This window comes from Ambystoma mexicanum, chromosome 1p, assembly GCF_040938575.1.
Source record: "Ambystoma mexicanum isolate Mex_15411 chromosome 1p, UKY_AmexF1_1, whole genome shotgun sequence".
In the NCBI taxonomy this organism is placed as follows: Eukaryota; Metazoa; Chordata; class Amphibia; order Caudata; family Ambystomatidae; genus Ambystoma; species Ambystoma mexicanum.
Genome location: NC_090921.1, coordinates 1,291,807,651 through 1,291,835,012, shown reverse-complemented (window position 1 = coordinate 1,291,835,012; position 27,362 = coordinate 1,291,807,651). Strand labels below are relative to the sequence as shown.

The following is a 27,362-nucleotide window of genomic DNA, read 5'->3' as shown; positions in this document are numbered from 1 at the left end:
TACTTGGAAGACTATGGGCCTCAATACAATTACAACGGTGTGGGAAGGAAAAAATGGCGATTATGCAGCAGTAACTTGGTTACCACTGCATTACCACACCTCCGTACTACAACTTGGTGGTGAAGCGGGAGAAACCTCAGGCAAAATGCAGAAGGTAATTCTGCTCCCTTACTGCCAAAAATCTGCAAAATCACCAAATGTATCGCCAGCAGTAACTCTGCTGAAATCAGTGCATAAATGAATTCGTAAAAGTAGTGGCATACTCGAGAGAAGGTTCCTACTGTGGGATATGACCCAATTCTAATCAATTGAATTTTTGCGTTTTTGTTTGCATTGCTGTTTTTATGGAATACATTGTATTTCCAAAATAAACATAATTGATTGGGATTCCTACTTTATGTAGTCAAGCGCAGATGGGCAATCAATGACAACAGCATAAAGCTTCTTGTCTGGCCATGATACACAATTCCCACGCAGATATCGGTTGCAGACCACTTTACTTTGTGGAGACCCCTGCAAGAAAAGCCATTTTATGCCACCGAGGTCTGCGGGTGCCCCATCAGTAACATTGCAAAAAGCTTTGCCAATGCAGTCTTTTTCCCATAATGCCGGTCTCTTTTTAACCAGATCCTTGGAATTTTGTTACATTCTGTACAGCGATTGTTTCGAGGACTTCTTTTCAGTACACTTTCTTGTATTTTCTTCTTTGAGATTTTTTTGCAATCACACTGAATGTTTTTATATTGGGAAGAATTCTCTTATGGTACCCTTCAGCAATGCAATATTCAAATGTCTACAGCTTTCCTCACTATAAAATGCACTCATCATTCATGCTGCATAATTACCCAGAATTGAGGGTTCTTGCATTAGTGCAATCCTTGTCAATTGCCTTAAACTCCCGTCTGGCTTTAATATTACCTGTACACTTCTCCCAGTTAAGAAAAGGGTTTATTCCCATACCTCAATTATTCATTTGGTTGCAGATTCAATGCTAGTGACTGCAACACATAGTCAGAATTAATGACTATCTTGGATTTGTAAGTTATGTCCAAATCCAAAATGGTACAGACTGGTGTATAGCCATTGATCATTCACTAGACATGGTTATTTTTGCCCCAAAAACCATGGCCCTGCCAGAACACAGATTCCTGCACTTACTTCTAATGCATCAAGGCACTAGCCTTCCGGTATGTCAAGGGATACCTGGCATCAGGATCTCTTCAACTGCAACTTTACCTAATCTGACATTTATTTCCCATGCAAGGATCACTACATCCCTTGTGAATTACCCTTGGAACAATTCAAGCACCCATGCCATCTAGGCTGTACACTTCATAATTGCTGGCGGCAAGTAGCAATAATTAATTAGGCCTTCCCTCCACTTCACAGACAGTCTGCAAATGAGCTTGGAAACAGGGTTGTAAAACATGGTTTCTACCCTAATAAATTGAGAGCAACAGTATCCCTTTGGTGGGTTGTGATGCAATGTATGCGTACCGATATACTAGAATGAAAAAAAAAGAAAAAAAAAAAAAGGTACAGGAATTTGTATGCCAAATTTCCTAGAACCATATTGCTTCTCTGTTTTATAAGACAACAGAAATCATTGCCTCAAGGTACTTCAATAGGTCAGCAATGTTTCAGGAAAACAGATGCAAAACTCGCTTATGTATCAATCTCTTGGAGTAGAAACATCCATGTTGCTCATACTTCTTTCCTTGCTAGTTGAAAAACCTCTTCAAACATGCCACGAGATCAGCCATATTCCTAGCCACTTAGCGGGATTGATCTATTTCGTTGGAACAGCATGTTAATTTGGTAGTCCATAAAAAAAATGTGCTCAGGGCTTTTTGCATTTTTTCTCTTCAACCACACTCACAGCTCTACTCATGTTCTTTGCTTCTCATTCCTCTTCAATTTCAATTTTATCTAGCTAGAGCTGGCATTGCAGCTTTTCCTACGTATTCCTGGTCTCGATTGCGGTGCAATCACCAGCTATAAAGTACAAAGGTGCCCTGACTGACTTAATCAAGCAGGCGGCTTATCTCGACAGTGGGTTGTGCAGGTCAAGGGACAGCAAGGGGATTTGTGCCAATCGCAGTAGTATAACCAGATCCAGCAAGGTCGGTGATTAAGGCTGCTGCATTGATAAAGTATGGATGTGAGAAGATCCTCATTGGCGTCACGCTATTGCAGCATAAAGATGGCTGAGGGTTATGAAAATTACCTAGACTATAAGATCACTGTACTCTAAACTGCAGATGGGAATATTACCGATTGCTGGCCTCTGTCACAGCTGGAACGACACTTTGTCTGCTTCGTGGCCAATGTGTGGAAATGTGAATGCAAACATGGTCCACTTTTTATTGATATGCCCAGCAACACTCCCAGTGAGGATACGATATTCAAAAGTTATTTTTGTCATGAGGCTGTCTGACAACCAAGGAGGCCACGTTAACTTGTCTTGATTGTAGTGATGTGCTTGCAGTTCATGCTAGCTGCAAGTACCTGGTGTGGGCATGAAAAGTGAGATTGAAGAAGCTACTGATCTTCTGACAACTATGCAGGGGCATTGTAGTTTTAGGATGAGGTTTACACATTTTCGGAAAGCTGTAATTCACAATTTTATGTACAACTTTTAATGTATTGCTTTTATGAATTGATGTTTGAGAGTTTTTTCATTTATGAATTATGTAAAATTGAAATTCTACTGTTGATTTTCGACTTTATTGTTGAAATAATGTGTTATGATGATGATGATTGGATCTTTTCCTTATGGGATCATGCAGTGCTTTCTCCCAGGATATCCATCATTCAACTTGCTGCATCAATTCCTGTTATTGGCTTTGGAAAATCTTGTATCAGGTTACTAGTGGATGAAGGATGTAAGTGGTGTACTTGCCTCTCTGTCAAACCCTTTGGCGGCCCATACGCACAATTTAAGCGAGTCATTCAATCAGTCTGTTATGCTGTAGATTGTGAACAAACTAGGTTTAACCTGGCCACTTCCCATGGTGGTGAATATTTATTACAGCTCACTAAACTAGTTTATACACCAATATATTTAAGGGATTACCCACACAACAGGACCGACCTTGCTGATCTACGATGAAATGTAATCTAACAAATATGCTTGAAGTTAGGAGTAGAATGTTGGATTTAGATAAGGATAATCGATATTGCAGTCTCAGAGTAACTAGATCCTTGGAAACAAAACATCTCATGATTTACTGTGAAAGTACCAACAAGATAGGAACCAGGGTTTACAGATGTTTAGGGTCCACAACTTTTATTAGTGGTGATTATGAATGTATTTGGGAACGATTTAATTAGGGCAATGATGCATTTGGTTTTAGGAGGGTAGCTCAGAGGCAACGCACTTGCCCTAGAAGCTCGACGATGCGTAGCAACACAGGTTCGATCTCCGGGCCCATGCTTAGAAACCTCTGGGTATTAAGCGTGTTATAAATAACCAATTATAATTGACTAGCATTTGACAAAGATGTGGCTTACTAGTGATGAGATATTAGAAATAAGTCATGTTTTAAAAGTTACTGAGTCTTAAAAAAGGTAGACCGTGAATGTATACTATTTTTATTTTTTGATTTGTTGCAGTTATTGTGTTTGTTGCATCAAAGGGTGTATGGGCGATTGAACACTAAAATAAAATAAAAATATTGGTATTTGCTATGCCACCCCCAATCCCCTTCCTTCAGATTATTGACACCAATTTGCTGGAAGGTCATTTTGAAGGACAGAGGACAAGAAGGAAAAGAAACAATTACCAATTTACTGGATTTACTCCCAATTTCTCAGTATCTGGCTTTTGTGGTTTGCAGAAAAGGGGCTGGATCTTAATCTTATTTGTTATAGCTGTACTACTCTGTGCCAGTTGTCTTCCTGCTCAATGTATATCCCTATTTCCTGTCTTCAATTGTATCGGGTGACAGCTGTTGTAAGTGGCCTTCTCTCTGACCCCACTTAGTATATTTACGTGGGTGTCTAAGAGCTCCCTATTATCTGAAATTTCAAGGCCTAAGAATTACTCTGTATTCCCCTGTTCCTGTCCAGCCTTTAAGCGCTTTGAAGCACTTCACCTGTGTACAAGCACTATATAAAATAAACAATTACAATTACATGAACCATACAAGATCAGTTCTCTGTTAAGCATACCAAGGCAGCATCCTTGTTAATCAGTTATGGATTTAGAATCTCTACCTCACTCAGGGTGCACGCACCAACATTTTGTTCGCCCAGTGGCTGGCCCATGAATCTGTGTTGACACCACGGGAAAAGCAAAACAAATGCAGAACTAGATTGTTTGTAATAAGGATGAGAGCCCAAGATTGACGCATTAACCTAAAAGCCAAAGCTTTCACAAGTTCCTCTGAAAGACTGCCTATAGTTGTGAGAGTGTTTGTACTGTGTTTCAAGGGTCCTTAGAAGATCAGAAATCTAATATAGTGCATTTAATAAGGACTGGTTTTTACAATACAGACTCGCAACAGGTATAGAATGCATATGCTCTGTTGTGCCATTCTGCCCAGCTGAGGCAGCAACCTACATGGTTCAGTGCTTTAAAGCATGGGAATAATAATGGGCGTCATGGAAGATGAATTGGCCACATGCTGTTCACCCCTCAAAGGAGAAGCTCTTCCTCTTGCCCTGTGTTGCCACATCTGGCATTTTATTTTAATGCAATATTTACATTTCCTGTTACCGTTGTCAGATTCCCCCGACTTCTAATCTCAGTATTAGAGCACTAATAAACTATGCAATAAAACAGAACATGGGAAACACCCATTGCGATACACAGCAGAATAAAGGACTAGACAGTCTAGAACGGCTAACCTCTGTACCCGGCCCAATCTTGGATTAGCACAGTCAGCGAGGCACAAGTGGGTTTGAGGAAGAGTTCCTTCTTCTTACCTAAAAGATTACAAGCAGATCGCTTGCTCTCCTTAAGGCGGAGTCGCCCCATTTGCAACTTGGGAGGATAGTATGCTACTCTTAACACCCCTAGGGGACAGGGTAAGCACTATACATCTGAAAGAGACCCTCTCCACTTAAAGGACAGGAAAACCTCACAGAGGGGAACACATGCCCCCCCCCAATGCCTTTATGGGATACGTGGGAGCTAGGGTGTATGATAATGGGTAATGGCCGGCTCTGCTTCCGACCCCAAACCGCCCCAAGTTCTCATGGATGAGAGCACAGAGGTGGACCGACCAGCCCCCTGGGGACACTGCATCCCGGCGGGATGTCTGCACTACGGCAGTGCAGCAAGGCACAGCGTACCACTAACCGGAAAGAAGCCTCTCTAGTCGCGCAGATGAGAATTAAGTACCTCAGAGCACTGATGCGAAGTCCCACAGAGAAGCCGTCGACGGGTTCAAACATTGAGCAAGCGGGATAGAGTCGACGAAAGCTGCTGAGTCCAGCTGACAACCCCCAGAGTGATGCGCGAGGAGCAAGAATCCCACACGGAAAGGACCCCACGTAGAGGGAGCAAGAAAAACTAAAATCTCCCTGAAAGGAGAAGGTCTGAGAAACCAATATTGGGAAGAAAGACAAAGACCTGATTGGAGTCCCGGGCCAGCCCTCCAGCAGGATACCAACTGTACCACTGGAACTGTACACATAGCCAAGGGCCTATGTTAATGAGACTAAGGGTTGGGGGGGGGGGTTAGATGCCAGCAGGCATCCCTTTCATGGGGCAGTTCTCAAAGCATGTTTTGTTTGCTATTTCCTTGTAAGAGGTACTGGAACTAGGTTAGATTAGGATTCTGGACAGACTACTATTTCTGTTTAGACCTCCCGACAAGCACCCCTTTAATTGTTCTGTTTCAGAGTAGAGCTGGAATTGAAGGTTTAGGGAGAGCTAAGGCCTTCTTTTTTCTTTAATACAAGTCCTATTAATCATGCCTCTCTGACCATCTCCCAATTCTGAGCTACCACACACACACCACTGTCTGGCTGACACACTGGTGGGGTCACAATTTGCATTTCAACAGACAAGGCTCAGTGCTTTTGAGCCCACTACAGTTGTAAAAAGTGCCACATAAAAGAACATTAACTCAACTTCACCTTTCAACATTCACCTTCTCCCTCTTCCTTTCCTTCCCCACTTCCTCCTCCCTTCTGCGTTCTCGTAGGCAAATTGCTCTAAATGCTATTTTACTGGTTTGATTCATATATATTGTTATTGTTTCTACTGGTCCATGTTCTATGTATTCTTGTTGTTAACTGTAAAGCGCTTTGGATTAAAGCGCTCTATAAAAACAATAAATACAAATAAATACAAACTTCCACTCAATTTAATGGAAACAGACAAAGCAGCAGATAATCTGCCTTTATGTCTAAAACATCAATTGCATCAATGCAAAAATGTTTTCTCAAAGTTAACCGTATACCACCCTACTTGCTTTAACCCTTCCCTGGGAGGGGAGGGGGTGAGTGGTAGAGAAAATAGGCAGGGCAGATGTACTTCAATAAATACAATTTTAAAAGAGTTGTGGTCAGGGTGCTTTGCCAGCCAGTGGTAGATGTTGATGCAGTTTGTTGTTGCTCTGGGATGCTAGGGCGTCAGCGTGTATTGTGGCTATCATGTCCCAGTTTCCTTCTGTGGGGCTAGAGTCTTCCTTGAAAATAGCCGGTTTACAATAAATGGCTACTTTCTTTTATTTTTTTTTTTTTAAGCCTAAATGAGAATAAATGTGCTGTGACAGTGCCCAAAAGAACAAACAAAAATACAGTTAAACACCTTGAGTGTTGAAGACAACAGGATGAGTTGAAAGATTGTCTTTTTGGTTTAGGTGTTTGATTAAACATAAAAAGGGGACAACTGTTCTAAAACATTAGGTTGGATTACTCAGGGTTGCTAAAACACAGTAGAACTACTTGCCTAGATTTCCCCATCTTCAGGATATTCCACCCAAGAACACATCAGTCAAGTAGTCAAGATGGAACACTAAAAGCAAAGGCTAGAAGCAGACTTGAATTGGGAACCTCTGCTCTGTTCTGGAACCCTGTTCCAATAGAATATTTGAGATATTTTGTCTGTATGCCTTGTCTCTCAAATCTCAGTCTCAGAGCAATAGTGCCCAGCTCGCTTCTTGGTACTTCTACCAAAAAGCACTTTTCACCCGCTCTCTTAGAATATTACCTTGACACACTGTTCCAGCAATTAGCCATTCCCCTTGGCTTTAGGATTTTACTTTGACACACTACTACTTCCAAATATGCATTCCCTTGAGCTGGGGTCATTGTCAAGCTACAATGTTGTAAACCGCCATTCTTTGGTCACCCTCCAGAGCTAAGGCTTTAGCCCCCAAAAAGCTCCTTACTCTTCTTCCTGGTCTCTGGCTCCTGCCAAGCTCTGTGATTATGGTCCTCGGCAGACCTGCAGCTTCCTTACTCTCTCTAGGTCTGGACTCTGCCAGTGTCTAAGATATAGGCCCCATCATGCCTGTAGCTCTCTCACTGGGACTGGGACTCTCCCCACTGGCGGCTTCCCAGAGTCTGGGCTCTGCAAGGGCTACACAGATGTTCTCACCTACAGGGGTGGTGATGCCCAGTCTATGCAACCTCTCCAGGCTCCTGTTCTAGCAGTTAGGCAAACAGAGTAATTCAAAAAGCAGGAGTATTTTATAAAAATAATGTGATTAAAAAAAGAATTTTGTTTACAAAAGAAGAAACAATGTGGCATCAATAATCAACAAAGAATTAAAGGATGGTGGAGTCTGATAAAATCGACACGTTTCAGGATGTTTTACTCTTCTTCTGGCCAAAAACGGACTCTATAAGTAAAGAGAAAATAATAGTTTACAATCATGTGATTCAATAATTGAATTTTTACAAACATAGAAAAACCTCTTCTGCATGCTGAGCATATAAAACACACTATTACATTTTTTTGGCTTACTTTTCTTACATTGTCTGTTACCAAAGTGTATACATTCCTTATTAGAGAAAGGATTTCATGAAATTCCACTACTCAAATGCTCCATGTCCATAGTAATTGTTGAACATTAATGCGTACTCTCATAGGTGGTACCCATCTAAATAAATTGACTGCGATTCGTCCAGTGTATTTTCGCCTAGCAGTAATAAGTAATTCAGAGTCTAATAAAGAATCTAATGAAGAATTGTAGTGATATGAATAATTACCATCAAGGATGTCTAATCGTGTATATGATTTAGGTGAAAGGTATCAAAGATGCAACGAGAAAACCGTAGAGCATGAAGAAGCAGTCCATGGTTTCAGTAACGGTAATCCGTAGACACCCCAGAGGTAAAAAACACCCCTAGAGAAAATAGAGCATTAAAAAGTTAAATTTATCTACAGCGGAATACAGCTGTAATGGTGTATTCGCTATTCCAATATGATGTACCTGTGGTACGTGCATTCAGCGGTAATTGATGAGGATGGCAATCGCAGAGTCCTCTTCTATAGATGGAAGGTGCAGTATGACTCTACAGTCTAAGGATAGTCGTAGGTAAAAAAATATCAGTACGCTCTATTTCTGTCTAGACGAAGATCTAAACAGGAGAAAAAAAAGGGGGGATATAGGAAATAAAAAGGGCTATAATCTATCTGTGTGACTGTTCCCAGATCATAGTAAAGGAGTTACCTGTTTATCAATGTGGCATTTAGAAGTTAAGACAGCCAATGCCGCGTTGACTCAGTAAGCTAAACAGATTGTAATTGTAAATTTGACGCAGAGAACCGTGCCTAAAGGAAAAATAATAAGAGCGACTAAGGATGACATACTTTGTAGTAAGCCCCTAAAGAATGCTAGAGAGAATACAGGCCCGCGCGTACCTGTAATCCTGTGTAGTGCTGTTAGCGGGGTCTCTCTGATGGATGGCGTCTTCCACTGTTATCATGGAAACATAGCGCGCCATCTTGAAAGGTTGTTAAATAGTGCGTGTTGCTAGCGCTAGAAAGAGGACTACGCACGTAAATGTTGTGCATTCACCATATTGCAGGTGTATAGTGGTAAAATCAAGTATGGATGTTATGGGGCGCGTTATTATGTTTCAGTCTAAAAAAGGCATAAATGTTGATGACATGTAATTAGGTAATCTACGGTACGTAACCGATGGTATTATTAAAGGAAAGTGAACCAGAGGGAACCTTATGTCCCTCTGATGCATTAATAGGTGGGCCAAGTCACCTCTACCGGACGTAGTGTATCTCCTCGTGGAGGCAAATTACAAAATGGAAACAACAAACATATTCCGAGAGAGAATCTGAATTCAAACGTGAGTACAGAGTGCCTAGAGGCAGGCGTTCATATAATGTTTAACAAAAGATAGCAATGGACACTTGGACGAAAATCAGTCATCTCAGGTGGAGAGCACTCTGATTGCCAATTATAATGATCTTAACAGACATGACTAAATAGTGGTTCACTGTATGTATCTACAGTCCTATGATTGTTCAGTAGACAATCTACAGTAACTGTAGAAGGGTGGTTTACATTCCTTCGATGATCCAAACGTTTTTATCTTTGATGTCTTTAAATATCCTATGCGATCAACTTTACTGACCTTTAAATTCAGTGCACAATTGAAGAGTGAAAAAGTTACATTTTTATGAGCAACCTATCCTCAGTGTACATACATAGTGAGTAACATTACCAGAAGCAACAGAAAAAAACTTTATAAAAGTATCCATCAATTAACATTCATTTATCTGTGCATCCGATATCAATCAGGCATTAGAGGGGTACAAAAAACAATTCAATGAGAAATCCTCATTTAAGCCCCATGGATGTATGGAGCTCATGGCATCAACTCAGTATGCTTCTCTTTGTAGTAACAAAGATTGAAAGTCACCTCCTCTTGTGGGGCACTTGACTACTTCAAGTATCTGGAACTTTAGTTGTGCAATCGAGGTTTTTTGGGAGTTAAAGTGGTGAGCCACTGGTGAATGCTGGTTATTGCACCTGATATTGGATTTATGTTCAGTCAACCTCAATTTAATTTGTTGTTTAGTCTGGCCAACATATACCTTGCCACATGGGCATTTCAACAAATATACTACTCCGAATGACATACAGGTAGAGTAATCTCTGAGTTTGATCCCTTGGCAGTCTATATTGACACGTTACTACAGCCACTCATACAGGCATCTTCTACTTACTTGAAGGACACTACGGATTTCCTCAATGGTTTAAAAGACTTTATAGTACTCAGCTCAGACTGCATACTATTCAGTCTTGACGTCTGCAGCCTATACACATCAATCCCTAATAATGAGGGTATAGATTTGTCTTGATATTGGGCAAAATCTTCCTCGGGGCCAGCCCTTTGAGAGCAAAAATACCCAATTCAGCCCAAAATACAGGTTCTATTGTGCTGAGCAGTGATCTCATGCTAGTGACAAATGACACCCTCAAAGCTTTAGCATATTTATTCTAAGCAGTGAATTTCATATACATTTGGGATTCAAGTTACAGAATATTACAAAGCATAACACTTAGAGCAATGCAAAATATAGTGAAACATGGAACTTAGATAAACATAGAGAAACATAGAGAAATATAGAGAAACATAGAGAAACATAGAGAAACACAGTCTTACGTCCCTTAATCAGCCCTGGGAGACCTGGGTTTCTCATAAGCTAGCTGTAAAACAAGCCACGCTCATAGAAAAACAAGGCTGGAGGACACCGTGAGAGCCAATTCCGGGCACCTGTTTCTGCACGAATCAAGTCCACAGGCGATCTCCCCCTGATCCATGTGTGCATGGATATTTTATAACTTCTTGCTGTCAGTCACCATGACGCACAGTTCCAGAACTTTCCCTGTGCAACTGGCTCATGGAAAAAACCCAGCTCTCTCTGAGATGCTCCCTGCTCGCTCCTACCCCCTCCCTTGTTCCCATCTGCGCTGGCTGAGGAATGTCTTATCAGTACCTTCCCAGAGAAAAGGAAGATTAGCTTGGGGCCAGGGCTAACGTTAGTGAGGCTGAATATTCTAAGGGAAGCAGGGATGTATTAACCCCATCTGCAAGCTCTAAAAGGCATGCACTCATAGCTTAGTGTTTATAGCGCTTAAGACTGGCTATCTAAGCGCTATATAGGTGCCATGATGTTCCAAACACTCCAAAAACCTATTAGCTACATGGCTAGGGGCCCTCCCTGCCTGTCTATCAACAATGTTTAATTTGACCTATCTCATACTAGGCCTGCATATTCCTTGTAGCTCACTACTGCATAATGGAAGTGCTACAACAGACTACTGTCAGCATTTTTAGCACATACTTTGAATACACTATTGGCTTTCAGCGGCCAATGCTGTCATCTAAAGCCCTGATTGGCAAGGTTGCAATTTCGTGTATCACTACATTCCACCCCTATTCAACGTTTGTGCGACAAATGCTGACTAATACCTATTAACATAGTATTTAGTGCAGTGATAAAGACCTAGGGGCTTTGCAAGAGGTTTAAGCAAACTATCTTCTAGCGGTTAGTTAGCGTGGCATGCAAGGTAAAACACTACCTAAACAAAAATGTACACAAAGTGAACAGTGACATATACCCTTGCCAAAACCTGGCCTACACAAAAATACCTACACAAAGTGAACATGGACATTTACTCTAGCCAAAACCTGGCCTACACAAAAATACCTAAATCAATTTTGTATAACTGATTGTCAGTTAAAAAGCAGCATGCAGTTAAAATGTCAAGGCAATCCAGTGTAGTCTAATCTACAATGCACTATTGCATTTATGTATGGTTACCAATTCTAAAACCTGGCAGCCTTTCACCCTAAGGGCCTACCCTCCCCCTGATCCCAGGGCATTCAAGCGTGACTATGGGCTGTGTGACTAGACACTTCCCCCAGGTAGGTGGAACCCAACCAGAAACCATCTAATTTCTTGAACAAGGTGAACCCATGGGCACCAGGTTGTCTAAATAAAAACAATTCTACTAATTTACATCAAAGCATGGCATGTGTTATTCATGCAATCAAAAGCAAGCAATTCAATCCATATGTATGCTGGTAACTGTAGCTCTGCGTGCCAGTGTGTGGAGGATGGTCGCCCCCACCCAGTAAAAAGCCAACACCTGCTGATTTAACAATGTTTGCCATACAATGCATTGTGTGTATTTAGCAGTCTTGTTGACCTGCCCTATGGCAGACAAAAATGTCTACATGTCTAAAATTCTGTCATCTTCAATTGGCTGTCAATACTTGTAGCAGTGCTGGGCATATCAATGGGCCCCACTAGGCCAGAAGTTCTATAGCAGAGCTGGCATCAGAACCCATAGTGGCTAGCTTATTGTGCACAGTTTCTATGTCACAAGCATATAAAGCACCTGCAATTAATGAATCTAGCTCCCTAGCTACGCGCACTCTAGTGATGGGCCATAGAAATGGACTCCATTTGTAGCAGCTTGGTAGTACTAAGGAAACATTGCCTCATGATAAATCTATGTCTAAGTGTAGCACTGTAATAATGAAGGTGTGCATTACCAGTCTACAATTTACATGTTGTCTTACTACTGGAAAATCTAACAGGTTCACAGTGTCTACCTTCTGTGACTTGGAGAATACCCTTCTTCAAGTGGGATATCTACCATATACAATATTAACTTTAGCCACAAACACCATACTACTATCCGGCAGTGGCTGTTTCATCACACCATGGAAAAAATTCATTTAGTCAAGTTATAGTTCATAAGATCTTGGCGAGAACACTCGCTGCAGTTCTTGGTCAGAAAAACATCACATTAGACAAATTAAACAAATGGTATCCATTCAGTGACAAAAGATGCCTGACAATGTGCCAGGCCAGTACTCTAGCAATTCCATGTGGATACTCATTTGCAGCGCTTTTCCAAAGAATTATTCCAAATGTTTACAATCAAAAGGTGACTCTTTGCATTAGTGTGCTGGAGACAGCTGTCCCCACAAAAACATGAAACTGGTTGGTTTAACAAAAAACCGTGTCACACTCTGTGTCATAAAATATAACATCAAGTCAGTCATGGTTTCATTTACCTGCCTTAAGCTGGCTGTAAAAGTATCCAGTGTTTCAAAGATTACCATTTCAAATTATAGCTCATACACTTGGCAGCATTACTTCAATTAAGAATCTTAACCTACGCACAGGTGACTTTGATGTGCGCACTCATCTTATCTCAAAATTAATTACGCTCCTGCTTGCATAATTCTGCTGCCCCAACAGTTCATAAATCATTCTCCTGCCTACGTGCAATGTAGAATATTTTTTTTTTTTCAAAAAACAAAACATCTCTGGTTAAAGCCATTCAGTTGGAAGAGTAAAACCATTTGGTTTTTTCAGATTCATCTCAACAGTGCATTTAAAAACCATTTTTCAATGTGTTAGCATTCAATTGCTGTGTCACACAGCTGTATGTGGTGCCTGATGTTACAGTCCACAATTCATTGTCCATAGTCCTTTAAACAAGAAAGGGCAAAACATGTCATTTAAATGTGTAGCATCAAATACTTGATAATTAGCCAAGTCTGCACCGTGCCAGTTCAGTTCGCAGTGGCTCGCTTTCTCTGAGAATGCGTCTGACCCTTCTTTGATCAGTGTCACCCACAAACTGCACATTATCTTCCTATATTATGAAATGTCTTGTCGTGCTTTGCCTAGGCAAAATACAAACAGAAATGTTAGGATGTCATCAAAACTTCAATATCAGCGTTATCCACCCCTTCCCATAATACCACCCCCATCTTCAAAAAGTCTCATCAGGTAACTACACACTTTGTCATTGCTACTGCAATTATTTATCACCTTTCTGCATGTTTCTGGGGGCTTATTTACACTCAACCATACGGGGTGTAACTGCCTAATCACAAACTCATTTGTGCAATGCAATCATAGCTGGTCAATGGTACCTCAGACTGATCTGTGCTTTTACAAAGCCATATAGTAAGTACCCAGGTCGCACAATGCTTTTCTTTTTCACCAAAGCGATCACCAATGCCAGGCGCCAACTTGCTTCCAGTGTCCCATGATCTTGGTTTAGGTTGCCCTGCTGGCATCACTCCATTTTTCAAAGGTAAAGTCTTTCAGTATTTATCTTTCTTTTCTTAGCAGTGTCTTTTCAAGCCTCTGGTTTTTTCACTTGTCATTTTTTTTTTTTTTCAAAGGGCGTTTGCTGTTTTTGAACCACTCCTTTGAGTGCGATAGTCTGAGTCAGTTTCTTTTGTTGCTTCAACAAATCATTCATTCTTGCACTAAGCCGTGTGGCTTCTGGATCATGGCTAATGTGCAGTGTTCATGTTTTACTTCAAAGCCCCGCTCTGCATGTTGTCTCTTGCAAAACGGCTAAGCACTTTTGTCAGTTTTGCTTCCATCTGGAATGCCATAATGTCTTTGTCAGTTACTCCATCCCTGGCAATGTAGCTTGCAGTTTGCCAGATGTGTATTTTCTCTTCTCAAAGCGCCTAGAGGTTTCTTCTCCAGTGCACAGCGCTTTACTTCAGTTCACATCACATGGAGCATTGGAATGCAGCTTGCACAGCAATAGCGCTTTACTTCACTTCACATCACATGGGAATGCGGTTTGCACAGTAATGTCTGTTGGAATGGGCAGCTGTCTTTTCTTGGCCCATTTACAGATGCATAGGTAAATGTTCAGATGTGATGTGCCCGTCTGCCATCCTGCATGAAGCCTTTGCTCCGTACCACAGTTTACTAGGCAAATTCTTTACTTTTTGAACAGCTCTCTGTTTTTGCTCCCCCTTCCTCAGGAATGCAGGCATGTTTATCTTTCGTGTGCACCTGGCAGCGCCATTAGCACGCAGCTTATCTCTTTTGCCTATAACTCTTATACTGTGGCGGCTTCACTCGTTTTAGACAGTTCATCCAAATTAACTCTTTCTTGTACTGTTTCTGCTTTTGTTTGCCTTCACGCACCTCGCCCAAGACAGCTTCAAGGCACAAGCTCTGCACACACAGCAAGACTCTTGTTTTCAAAAGCGGCACTTTTCTTGTCATTTTTCTACTCCATGTAATTTTGCAAAATGTCAAAGCGTCTTTTTTTTTCTTGTAATGTGCGATCTTTCAAGAGAACTCACAACCCATTAAATCTTTGTGCTATCTTATCACACACAGATGTTTCATTCTGTTGTACCATTGCCAAACTATAACCACTCAGTTCAGTGCATTTAAAAAAAAAAATAAAAATGCCATATTTAGTGCAGCTCCCTGCACGTTTTTTTTTCTGCAAGAACAACCCACACTCTATTGCTTGTGGGCTGTTTAATGTGTCAACAACATTTTTCCCCATGTATCACAGTCAACAGGTCACTATTTCCAAAGCATACATCACTTTTATAAGGCAACAGCACAAATCCATGGCATAGCATGGGATCAAAAAATACTCCAGGGGCAATTTAGAAAAATATAAATTGTTTTTCCCCCCAACCATTGCAAACTGATTCTGCAATTTCAAATCAGTACACAAAAATCGAAAATCCAAATAACATTCACTCACTTTCCTTTTAAGTGAGTCTCTCACCCAATAAAGCATGGCACAGCCTAAAATGCAATATAACCATTTTAGTGTGTTTCCTTTAAACAGAATTTGCCACCATTAGCACATGGAATTTTACAGTTGCCAAAAGAAAGAAAAAACTCTTTAGGCTCTCAGCACAGATGTTACTCATTCTCCTAAGCATGGCTCATTCCCCTTCCTCATTATTCAGGAATGCCAACCCTTCAAAAGCATATATCAAAAAAGACGAACCTTCGCCTCCGAACATTACAGCCCCCACTCGCTAGCACACTGGGGCTGAGTCAATGGTTAAATCACTATTCACAATTTGCATGTCAAATTCTTGCAATTATTTTTCCTGCCCTCATGACAGAATAGAGATGAGAACTCCGTCTCATTATGCATTCCAAATTACAACTTTAAACTGGGAAACCACATGATAAAATTCTTTTTCTAATTGAGCATACATCTTTCTTAACCATTCATCGGAGTGCTTTAAACAAAGCCATTTCCCGCTCGTTTATTGCCTTGTACTCCCTGGCACCAATCCCATGAAGGGAGTCTTAACCACACAAGCTATCGGCCACGGCAAGCCGACACAACATTGCTGCCTTTTGAAGTCTCAGAGCTGCAGTGAGACCATCAAGGAAATGCGACAGCCTGCTCCCCACTCTACACTGTGTTCTCTCACACCATTTGTCATGTCAGCATGGCACTGCTCTTCACAATCCCACAAAGCTGCCACCAAATGTCTTGATATTGGGCAAAATCTTCCTCGGGGCCAGCCCTTTGAGAGCAAAAATACCCAATTCAGCCCAAAATACAGGTTCTATTGTGCTGAGCAGTGATCTCATGCTAGTGACAAATGACACCCTCAAAGCTTTAGCATATTTATTCTAAGCAGTGAATTTCATATACATTTGGGATTCAAGTTACAGAATATTACAAAGCATAACACTTAGAGCAATGCAAAATATAGTGAAACATGGAACTTAGATAAACATAGAGAAACATAGAGAAATATAGAGAAACATAGAGAAACATAGAGAAACACAGTCTTACGTCCCTTAATCAGCCCTGGGAGACCTGGGTTTCTCATAAGCTAGCTGTAAAACAAGCCACGCTCATAGAAAAACAAGGCTGGAGGACACCGTGAGAGCCAATTCCGGGCACCTGTTTCTGCACGAATCAAGTCCACAGGCGATCTCCCCCTGATCCATGTGTGCATGGATATTTTATAACTTCTTGCTGTCAGTCACCATGACGCACAGTTCCAGAACTTTCCCTGTGCAACTGGCTCATGGAAAAAACCCAGCTCTCTCTGAGATGCTCCCTGCTCGCTCCTACCCCCTCCCTTGTTCCCATCTGCGCTGGCTGAGGAATGTCTTATCAGTACCTTCCCAGAGAAAAGGAAGATTAGCTTGGGGCCAGGGCTAACGTTAGTGAGGCTGAATATTCTAAGGGAAGCAGGGATGTATTAACCCCATCTGCAAGCTCTAAAAGGCATGCACTCATAGCTTAGTGTTTATAGCGCTTAAGACTGGCTATCTAAGCGCTATATAGGTGCCATGATGTTCCAAACACTCCAAAAACCTATTAGCTACATGGCTAGGGGCCCTCCCTGCCTGTCTATCAACAATGTTTAATTTGACCTATCTCATACTAGGCCTGCATATTCCTTGTAGCTCACTACTGCATAATGGAAGTGCTACAACAGACTACTGTCAGCATTTTTAGCACATACTTTGAATACACTATTGGCTTTCAGCGGCCAATGCTGTCATCTAAAGCCCTGATTGGCAAGGTTGCAATTTCGTGTATCACTACAAGATTCTGTTGAATGGCTGCTCCTTAACAGCCCAGGGTTGAAAGGCAACCCGCAATTCATCTTGGAATAACTTAACCTGATTCTTTACAACAGTTTCTTTAGGTGCCAGGGGAAATATTTTTCGCAAACATCCCGTACCGGGATGTGCTCATCGATGGCACCAGTGTACGCTAATACCTTTATGTTTCATTTTGAAAGCCAACATGTACTTGAACACCCTATCTGGTCCTCATATATTCTCACATGGAAGAGGTTTATCAACAATATTTTCTGTATCTGGTGTGGCACACAAGACGATCTTAACTTGTTCTTTGAATATCTCAATCTTGTACACCCAAGAATCAAGTTTACCATAGAAATTGGTAAACCCTCTCTACACTTTCTAGATGTCAACCTAAGAATTACCAATAACAAAAATTGCCACATCCATTTTCCATAAACCAACTGATGCCAATAACTTATTGCATTATTCAAGTTTCCATCCTAGGGCAATGCTTAGCCAAATTTTATCACTTAAAAGAATAATTTCTGACCCAGAAGACCTTGACAATTAATGTATTAACCTTATTAACAAATTTCAGACTAGAGGTTATCCTCCAGAAGTTCTAGAAGGAGCGAAACACAGAGCCTCTGAGGTAACACGTACTGATTTACTAAAACCCAAGCCGAAAGTGGAAGACACTCCACTTTTCTTCATATCCAAATTTTCAAGACAAAGTTTTCAAATCTCGAAAAGCATCAAAAAGCATTGGAATATTCTCCATAATGACCAAACCTTCCTGAAATTGTTCCCCACTCCACCAATGATGTGTTTCAAAAGGGGAAAAAATATTAGGGACAAACTGGTTAAAGCTGAAAAAATTCCTAAAGATAGACAGCTATTTCTATCTACCAAGAAAATGGGTACATTTCCATGTTTGGGATGCACGCACTGCAATAATGTTATAAAAGGTCATGTAGTTACGCACCCTAGAAACGGCAAAAATAAAAAATCAGACTCAGAGATTACTCTACCTGTATGTCATCTGTCATCGGGAGTAGTATATTTGTTGAAATGCCCATGTGGCAAGGTATATGTTGGCCAGACTAAACGACAAATGAAATTGTGGTTGACTGAACATAAATCCAATATAAGGTGCAATAACCAGCATTCACCAGTGGCCCGCCACTTTAACTCCCAAAAACATTCGATTGCACAACTAAAGTTCCAGATACTTGAAGTAGTCAAGCGCCCCACAAGAGGAAGTGACTTTCAATCTTTGTTACTACAAAGAGAAGCATACTGAATTGATGCCATGGGCTCCCTACATCCATGGGGCTTAAATGAGGATTACTCATTGAATTGTTTTTTTGTAACCCTCTAATGTCTGATTGATATCTGATGCACAGATAAATTAATGTTAATTCATGGATACTTTTATAAAGTTTTTTCTGTTGCTTCTTGGAATGTCACTCACTATGTATGTACACAGAGTAAGCTGCTCTTAAAAATGTAACTTTTTTTTCACTCTTCGATTGTGCACTGAACGTAAAGGTCAGTAAAGTTGATCGCATAGGATATATAAAGACATCAAAGTTAAAAACGTTTGGATCATCAAAGGAATGTAAACCACCCTTCTACAGTTACTGTAGATTGTCTACTGAACAATCATAGGACTGTAGATACATACAGTGAACCACTATTTAGTCATGTCTGTTAAGATCATTATAATTGGCAATCAGAGTGCTCTCCACCTGAGATGACTGCTTTTCGTCCAAGTATCCATTGCTATCTTTTGTTAAACATTATATGAGTGCCTGCCTCTAGGCACTCTGTACTCACGTTTGAATTCAGATCTCTCTCGGAATATGTTTGTTTTTTCCATTTTGTAATTTGTCTCCACGAGGAGATGCACTATGTCCCGTAGAGGTGACTTGGCCCACCTATTAATGCATCAGAGGGACGTAAGGTTCCCTCTGGTTCACTTTCCTTTAATAATACCATCGGTTACGTACCGTAGATTACCTAATTACATGTCATCAACCTTTATGCCTTATTTAGACTGAAACATAATAACGCGTCCCATAACATCCATACTTGATTTTACCACTATACACCTGCTATATGGTGAATGCACAACTTTTACATGCGTAGTCCTCTTTCTAGCGCTAGCAACACGCACTATTTAACAACCTTTAAAGATGGCGCGCTATGTTTCCATGGTAGCAGTGGAAGACGCCATCCATCAGAGGGACCCAGCTAACAGCAGTACACAGGATTACAGGTACGCGCGGGCCTGTATTCTCTCTAGCATTCTTTAGAGGCTTACTACAAAGTATGTCATCCTTAGTCGCTCTTATTATTTTTCCTTTAGGCACGTTTCTCCGCATCAAATTTACAATCTGTTTAGCTTACTGAGTCAACGCGGCATTGGCTGTCTTAACTTCTAAATGCCACATTGATAAACAGGTAACTCCTTTACTATGATCTGGGAACAGTCACACAGATAGATTATAGCCCTTTTATTTATTTCCTATATTCTTCCCCCCCTTTTTTTCTCCTGTTTAGAACTTCGTCTAGACAGAAATAGAGCGTACTGATATTGTTACATATGACTATCCTTAGACTGCAGAGTCAGACGGCACCTTCCATCTACAGAAGAGGACTCGGCGATTGCCATCCTCATCAATTACCACTGAATGCACGTACTGCAGGTACATCATATTGGAATAGCGAATACACCATTAGAGCTGTATTCCGCTGTAGATAAATTTAACTTTTTAATGCTCTATTTTCTCTAGGGGTGTTTTTTTACCTCTGTCTGGGGTGTCTACGGATTACCATTACTGAAACCATTGGACGGCTTCTTGATGCTCTACGGTTTTCTCGTTGCATCTTTGATACCTTCACCTAAATCATATACACGATTAGACATCCTTGATCGTAATTATTCATATCACTACAATTCTTATTCTTTATTAGACTCTGAATTACTTATTACTGCTAGGCGAAAATACACTGGACGAATCACAGTCAACTTATTTAGATGGGGACCACCTATGAGAGTATGCATTAATGTTCAACAATTACTATGGACATGGAGCATTTGAGTAGTGGAATTTCATGAACTCCTTTCTCTAATAAGGAATGTATACACTTGGTAATAGACAATGTAAGAAAAGTAAGCCAAAAAAAGTAATAGTGTGTTTTATATGTTCAGCATGCAGAAGAGTTTTTTCTATGTTTGTAAAAATTCAATTATTGAATCACATGATTGTGCACTATTGTTTTCTCTTTACTTAAAGAGTCTGTTTTTGGCCAGAAGAAGAGGAAAACATCCTCGAAACGCGTTGTCGATTTTATCGGACTCCATCATCCTTTAATTCTTTGATGTTGATTATTGATGCCACATTGTTTCTTCTTTTGTAAACCAAATTCTTTTTTGAATCACATTATTTTTATAAAATACTCCTGCTTTTTGAATTACTCTGTTTGCTTAACTATTGTTATCAATATAGATCTACTTTGTTTTGTGTCTAACGAACAGTATTGGGTTTTCCCCAAACAATCACAAGTGTGCAGGGGACGAGAGGATTCCAAGGCTGAATCTTCTTTCCCTTCGTTACCTTTGATACCAAAGACAGAAGACCAGGAGAGTGAAGAAGGCTCAGCTAGGACAGGAGCCTGGAGAGGTTGCAGAGACTGGGCATCATCACCCCTTTAGGTGAGAACATCTTTGTAGCCCTTGCAGAGCCCAGAACCTGGGAGGCCGCCAGTGGGGAGAGTTCTAGTCCCAGTGAGAGAGCTACAGGCATGATGGGGCCTATATCTTAGACACTGGCAGAGTCCAGACCTAGAGAGAGTAAGGAAGCTGCAGGTCTGCCGAGGACTGTTGAAGTGCCCATGTGGAAAAGTATATGTAGGGCAGACAAAAAGACCCATCAAGTCGAGATTGACTGAACACAAGTCAAACATAAGATAAAATAACCAACCCTCACCAGTGGCTCGCCACTTTAACTCTCAGAAACATTCAATTGCACAATTAAAATTCCAGGTACTTGAAGTTGTCAAATGACCCACAAGAGGAGGTGATTACCAATCACTCCTATTACAGAGAGGCATACTGGATTGACAAAATGGGTTCTCTGCAGTCTTGGGGCCTAAATGAGGATTTCACCTTGAACTGCTTTTTGTGATCTTGATTTATTCAATAGGGAACGTTTTATTTTATTTCATTTTAAAGAATAACGCAAATCTGATGGTTGTACCACAATGTTTGTGTCTGGTTGTAACGTTAGGTAGAGCCTAATTTGTACCTATAGAATGAAGCCTATTGCATAATTTGCACATTGATATGCTGCCTTGTCAATTGGAAGAAATAATTGTATACTTGTTGCATGTTCAATCAAATTTACATATATGATAAGAACCGCTGCGCTATGTTATTTAGGAGATGTGTATGGTTTATGGTTGCTTTCACCACACGCTGTCTAACAAGAATTACTTCATTTTACTAATTATGGACCGTGAGGTCTCATGTTGCCACTTTATGGTCGACTATTAGCCTCGGTACTCTTCACCCTGACGGCTTGACAACATAGACATTTTCCTGTTCTTACCCACTTGTTGACTTGATAGGCTTGAGTCTAGTAGTCATCATTGATGACTATTTCTAGTACCCCCATTAACATTATTCTCTATAGCCATTTACTTTTATTTTTCCTTTCTCTAATCGTTAGTGGATTGAGGTGAACACCACTTCACACATGCTCTACGTGGTTTTCTTTAGACACTCATATGCTGTGCTCCTCACGTTTCCATCTAGATTGCCCCTGGTCTGAGTTTACGCTTTATCTTGATTCCCTTTTCATTTCATTGCTTCTTCTCTACCTTCCGCCTCTTCTGGCTCCCATTACATAGCATATCTATATTTGAGTTCACCACTCCAAGATGGATGATTTTTCCAGCACCCGTTGTTAAGTCCTTCTTTCGTTTCGTACCTAGGACTCATCCCTAATTAGATTCCACTGGGCGCGTGGCGTTTCCATAGATCCAGTGGAAGACGCTTTACCGCGGAACAGACCCTGTGAAGAGCTGTCCCCCTGCGCTTCAGGTAGGCACGAGCGAGTTTACATTACCCCTCTTTAGGGACTTGGTAGAAAGTTGCCATCTCTAAACTGTGCTCTCTTCATTTTGTTTCACAGTTGATATAGTACATAGACCGTCATTCTTGCATTTGCATGTCTGATTGTGCGAGTATTACAAACTCTGACTTTAACTGGCGTCTTCAGTCTTATCGTGAGTGTAACCTTACTAAGGTAAACTTCCTCAGCTATTCAACACTCTTTCATTTCATAATGCCCTTATTACTATTAGATTGTCGCTTACAGTTGAATCTGAATTTTTTTTCTCCATTAGTTTTCATGCGCATGCTGAAATTACCAATTGCCTCCGCATACCATAGGCTAAAGTCTGAGACAAGAGGTTTTCATCCATTACTTGGATTTTTTTCACCCTACTACCTACTATTATACATACTTACGTTAGGTATGTTACTCTGAATGTATTTCTACTACCTTCAATTATCTGCGCATATACAGCTAAGTGCCGTCATTTTTCTGTTTCCTTTGATCTTATAGAAACTTTAATCGCATACGCCCAGCATTGAGGGATGCACCCCATGGGTTCAGTGACACGCTTGCTATTTCTTTTCAATTTTCCGGCACCATGTGATTGGGATTTGTACACTTAAGGGTAACTATCTATATCCGCATTATTTCCTACTTACGTACCAGAGTTATAGAATCTGTGAACTGGTAGGAATTTTTCACTTCTAACGCCTGTACACAACTTGTGTCTTCTACTTGCCAATTTTAGAAATTGATTCTGTAAACTTACCAGCAACACTGGTGATTAAGGTGTCAAGCCCGCAGGATGGGGACTACTACATGACTTTGCATATCTGTTAACATAGCTACTTTGGTTAATCAAAGGGTGTATAATTGATGACACTACATATGAAAACATGTTGGAACCTTTTCACCTATATCGAAGGGGATGAGGATGCCCTTAGGCATAACATGGGGGACTGATATTAAAGTAGAATATAGAGAATATGGTATATATAGATTGTAATTTGTGTCTACAAAAAAAGTGTCTGAACCAATGTTTTCTCTTCATATTAAGAGTCCAGCTCTGGCCATATGAAGAAGAGGAGATCATCCTCGAAATGCGTTGCTAATGGATTTGGACTTCACTTTTTCTTCAATTTTGGTGTCATCTATTGATACTGCCTTGTTTCTTCGTTTTGTAAATAACCTTGTGAGAAAAAATTCTTTTTGAAACCACATTGTTCTGATATAACTATTCTTTGTCTCACATTACTGTGTTTGCTTACATTTGTCAAACAGAATCTGTACAATTTTTACAGCTTTGTTTAAAGAACAGTATTGGTCTTGTGCAAACATATGAAAGTGTGCAGGGGACAGGAGGATTCCCAGGTTGAATCCTCTTCCTATTCAATGTTGATTATTGATGCCACATTGTTTCTTCTTTTGTAAACAAAATTATTTTTTAAATGACATTTTTATAAAATACTCCTGCTTTTTGAATTACTCTGTTTGCCTAACTTTTGTTATCAATATATATCTACTTTGTTTTGTGTCTAAAGAACAGTATTGGGTTTTCCCCAAATAATCGAAAGTGTGCAGGGGACGGGAGGATTCCAAGGCTGAATCTTCTTTCCCTTTGTTATTTAATGTAGGGGTTTTGTGCCAAACCCCAGTTCCTCCCCCGCATCTAAAGACTTAATAATATTTTCTAAAATATAAATTTACTAAATGCAAACTAGGTGTGCACCTCTGCCCAATCCTTGTTATTTGGTATCAAAGGTCACACGTGAAAACATGCTTCCATTAAGCTAGACTAGGCAACATAGCCTCTTTTATATTGCCTGGGCAGGTGTCTCCACCCACATTGGCTAGTGTTCAGGCGGTTACCTTCCGTGATTGGGGTATTCAGAACACTAGTGGGACGGCTTGAAAAAAGCTTGTGGACATTTTTAGTTTTGGCTTTAAGGTGGCAATTAGCCGTAGACCTGGGCGGGCCAGGAAATTCAGGGGTAGGGTTGAGCCAGGGTCAAGCTTGGGGTTTCGGCTTAGCTCTTAGGGTTTAATAGGAGCCAAGTAGAGCTGCTCCAATTAGCTGATGCAATGGAGTACAAATAGGAAGATGAGATTTGAGTAGGGATGAACAGCTAGTTTGATTTTTTACCCACCCATTGACTGCAGATGCTATGTTAATCCATATAGCCAGTCTCACCAACTACCTACCTGCCTGTCTCCACCCAAAACACATTATCCTTGGATCCCTTTGAACTAGTTCTATCAAGCAGCAACATTAAACTATGTGCTGTATAGGCCTTCACAGTGTTGTCTCAGGCACCTTTGAGAATTAATAGCTTAACTGCAGCTATAAATGCACCACTGGTGTAATGACAATGCCTTAACCAAGTGTGCCTTGAGCGACTTGATTTAAAAGTGGTGTGCTCACACCTATTCCTTCAGTCAATAGTTTTAGCTAATGAATAGATATTAGAATAAAGATACAACTCCTGTGACGTCTCCTATTCCTTAACATAAAAAGGTTTACAATGTACGTGTGCTTGGGCATATGGAGAACAAGACGCATGATTGCCTGAAACAATGCGATTTGCGGTGCGAAAACGACAAAGCAGTACACAGATGTCCTGTTCTCTCTGCGCGGCAAGAAATAATCTGGGAACCCTGGCTTTCAGGTTCGCCTGATATTGTATTGTGGTACTTAGAGGCCTGGATTTAATACAGAAGACAGTTACAAGACTGTCAAAGAAAGTAACCACAAAAAGGAAACACTGGTACCTATTCTTGGGAACATACTTTTCAAAAGAAAGAAAACATCTTGGACACAAAGTAGTGACAATCTGAATGTTGAAGCATTAGGGCAGTTTAATAGTTTCACGGGGCACTTGGTTACGGATATAAAGGAAAAGGGAGGGAAAGAAAGTTGGAAACAAGGAGAGCGTTTTCACAATACTTGGGTACCACTTTTGACATATTGCAATCAGCAGGTGTCAGTCACTGCGTGCCTCGGCTGTCACATCACCTCCAGTATGTCATATCCTGCGCATCACCTCCAGTGCATCATGCATATCCTGTAGCGATAACATGTATTCTCTCAATCCATAACCACAGCCCTTTATAAAATGAGGTCGCCCTAACCCGAATTACACATGCTCGGTAACAAGGGATCACCAAAGATGCCCATGCATGCTTCCTAACCCCTCTACCTCTCCAGTGATGCTCGCCTCCCTGGGAATCTTGATCACTCTTGCAATTATAGGAACAGCACCCTCCCTAATCGGAAATATTGCCCTCTGTCGGTAGCTCCTGTCAGTTTCCAAACCATAATTTACGCCCCTATCCCCCAGCAGCGCCGCTCACCCTGCTGCTGCTCCGCCTCCAATCTGGTCCGCCAGACTAGTTCCCATTAGAGGAACGAACCTAGCAACGCGTGGTCATCACGTGACTAGTACGTTACGTTCCTGGCAATACACACCTTACGGTAAAGACTAGTTCCCATCCGAGAAACGGACCCCAGCAACGGCCCGCCCACTCTTTTTCACGTGACTTCCTGCGTCATCATTGTGATTTTTCCGGAGCAAGTTGTAGTGATCTTTGAGAAGACTGCCTGCTGGTGGGTGAAAGTGGGCGTTTTCTTCGGGATATAGTTCGTCTTGTCCCTCGAAACTTTTCTGAGTCGGAATCCGGGAAGATACTGGCTGCCAGGCTGCAAGAGCAGCAGCAATCCGCATACTCTTGGCTGTCTGAGAAATACAATTTGCATTTTCTTCGGGAAACCGTGAACGTTCCTAGAAGAGCCTAGTGTAGTAAAATGCAGTAATAGAAAACAGGAGACTTGCTGGTGCTCTGGAAGGGCTTTATTTATGAATTGCCAGCCAGTCCCAAATACACACAAACTGCGGGTCTCTAAGGATTAAGGCCAACGGGCCTGAAGTGGCTGGGGTTTGCTGTGTGCAGCTCACGTCCCCAACGGAGCTGCAGGCCCCGTTCTCAGAGGAGCCGGCAAGGCGCTTCTCTCCGCGTCCTCGGCCCGGCTCGTAATGCGCGCGGAGGCGGGACTTCCGGTTGCGCGAGATCTCGCGAGAGCGGGGCTCTCGCGACTTCTCTACACACCTCCCTTTTCCCGACTGATAATAGAGTCACTGTACAACATAGTCATTGTATCTCACCGGTCTTCTGTGCTCTCTTCTGGGCCGCTCCCTGGTTCCAGCGCACTCTTCTTGCTGCTCTGGTTCCAGGTCCGCATCGAGTTCTTCCGGTTCGACCTCAGGTTCCAACCTTTCTTCGTCGTCTCCTTCGTGTTCACGTTCCTCGCTTCTCCCATAGTTCTTCTCAGTCTCTACTAGTGATCTCTCCGGAGACCTCTTTCTTGCCTCCTCTGGTACAGTGCTACTCTATCAACGTTCCATGTGCGCCCGTCTTCCGTGCGAATGTAGTTTGTTCCTTTGTGAATTACTTGGCAGGGTCGACTGTATCGGGACCCTGTGATTTGATCTTTCTTCGGTAGTCTGATCTTGACCAGGTCTCCCTTTCTTATGTCTGGCACTTGTTTGGCCCTCCTTCTCTCATCACTCCATGACTTCATACGTGCCTTACTGTTTTGGATTCGCCACACTACTTCTGACATGTCCACAGCCTCATCTTCTCGTACTTTCGATAGCCATGGTGGAATCAGCGTGGACGCCGCACTCCTCCCTCTCAACATTTTGAACGGGGAAACCTGCGTGATGCCATTTGGAGTGAGTCTGTGGGCCGCTATGGCCTCTTTGGTGGTTTTGAGCGGGTCCATTCCTGAAGCTGTTGCCAATTGGATGGCACCCTTTATGAACCTGTTTGCCCTTTCTACAAGCCCATTGGCCTGAGGGTGATACAGGGCAGCTTTCTTTTGAATGATATGATTTCTTTTTAGAAACTCTTCCATGTCTTTAGAGACCAATTGCACC

General features: G+C 41.4%; 1 protein-coding gene across 4 annotated transcripts in view; it reads right to left on the bottom strand.

Annotated features, from left to right (window-relative positions):
• MED25 (mediator complex subunit 25) overlaps window positions 1-25,872 on the bottom strand; it is a 613,073-nt gene extending 587,201 nt beyond the window's left edge. For 2 of the 4 annotated variants that reach the window (XM_069605505.1, XM_069605531.1), the window contains exon 1: window positions 25,780-25,872. The gene's annotated coding sequence lies outside the window, so the exon portion shown is untranslated. Of the gene's footprint in view, window positions 1-25,424; window positions 25,558-25,625; window positions 25,719-25,779 lie in introns of those variants that run through there. The other 2 variants (XM_069605522.1, XM_069605512.1) reach the window with 2 other exon arrangements.
• Window positions 25,873-27,362: the final 1,490 nt, after the last annotated feature.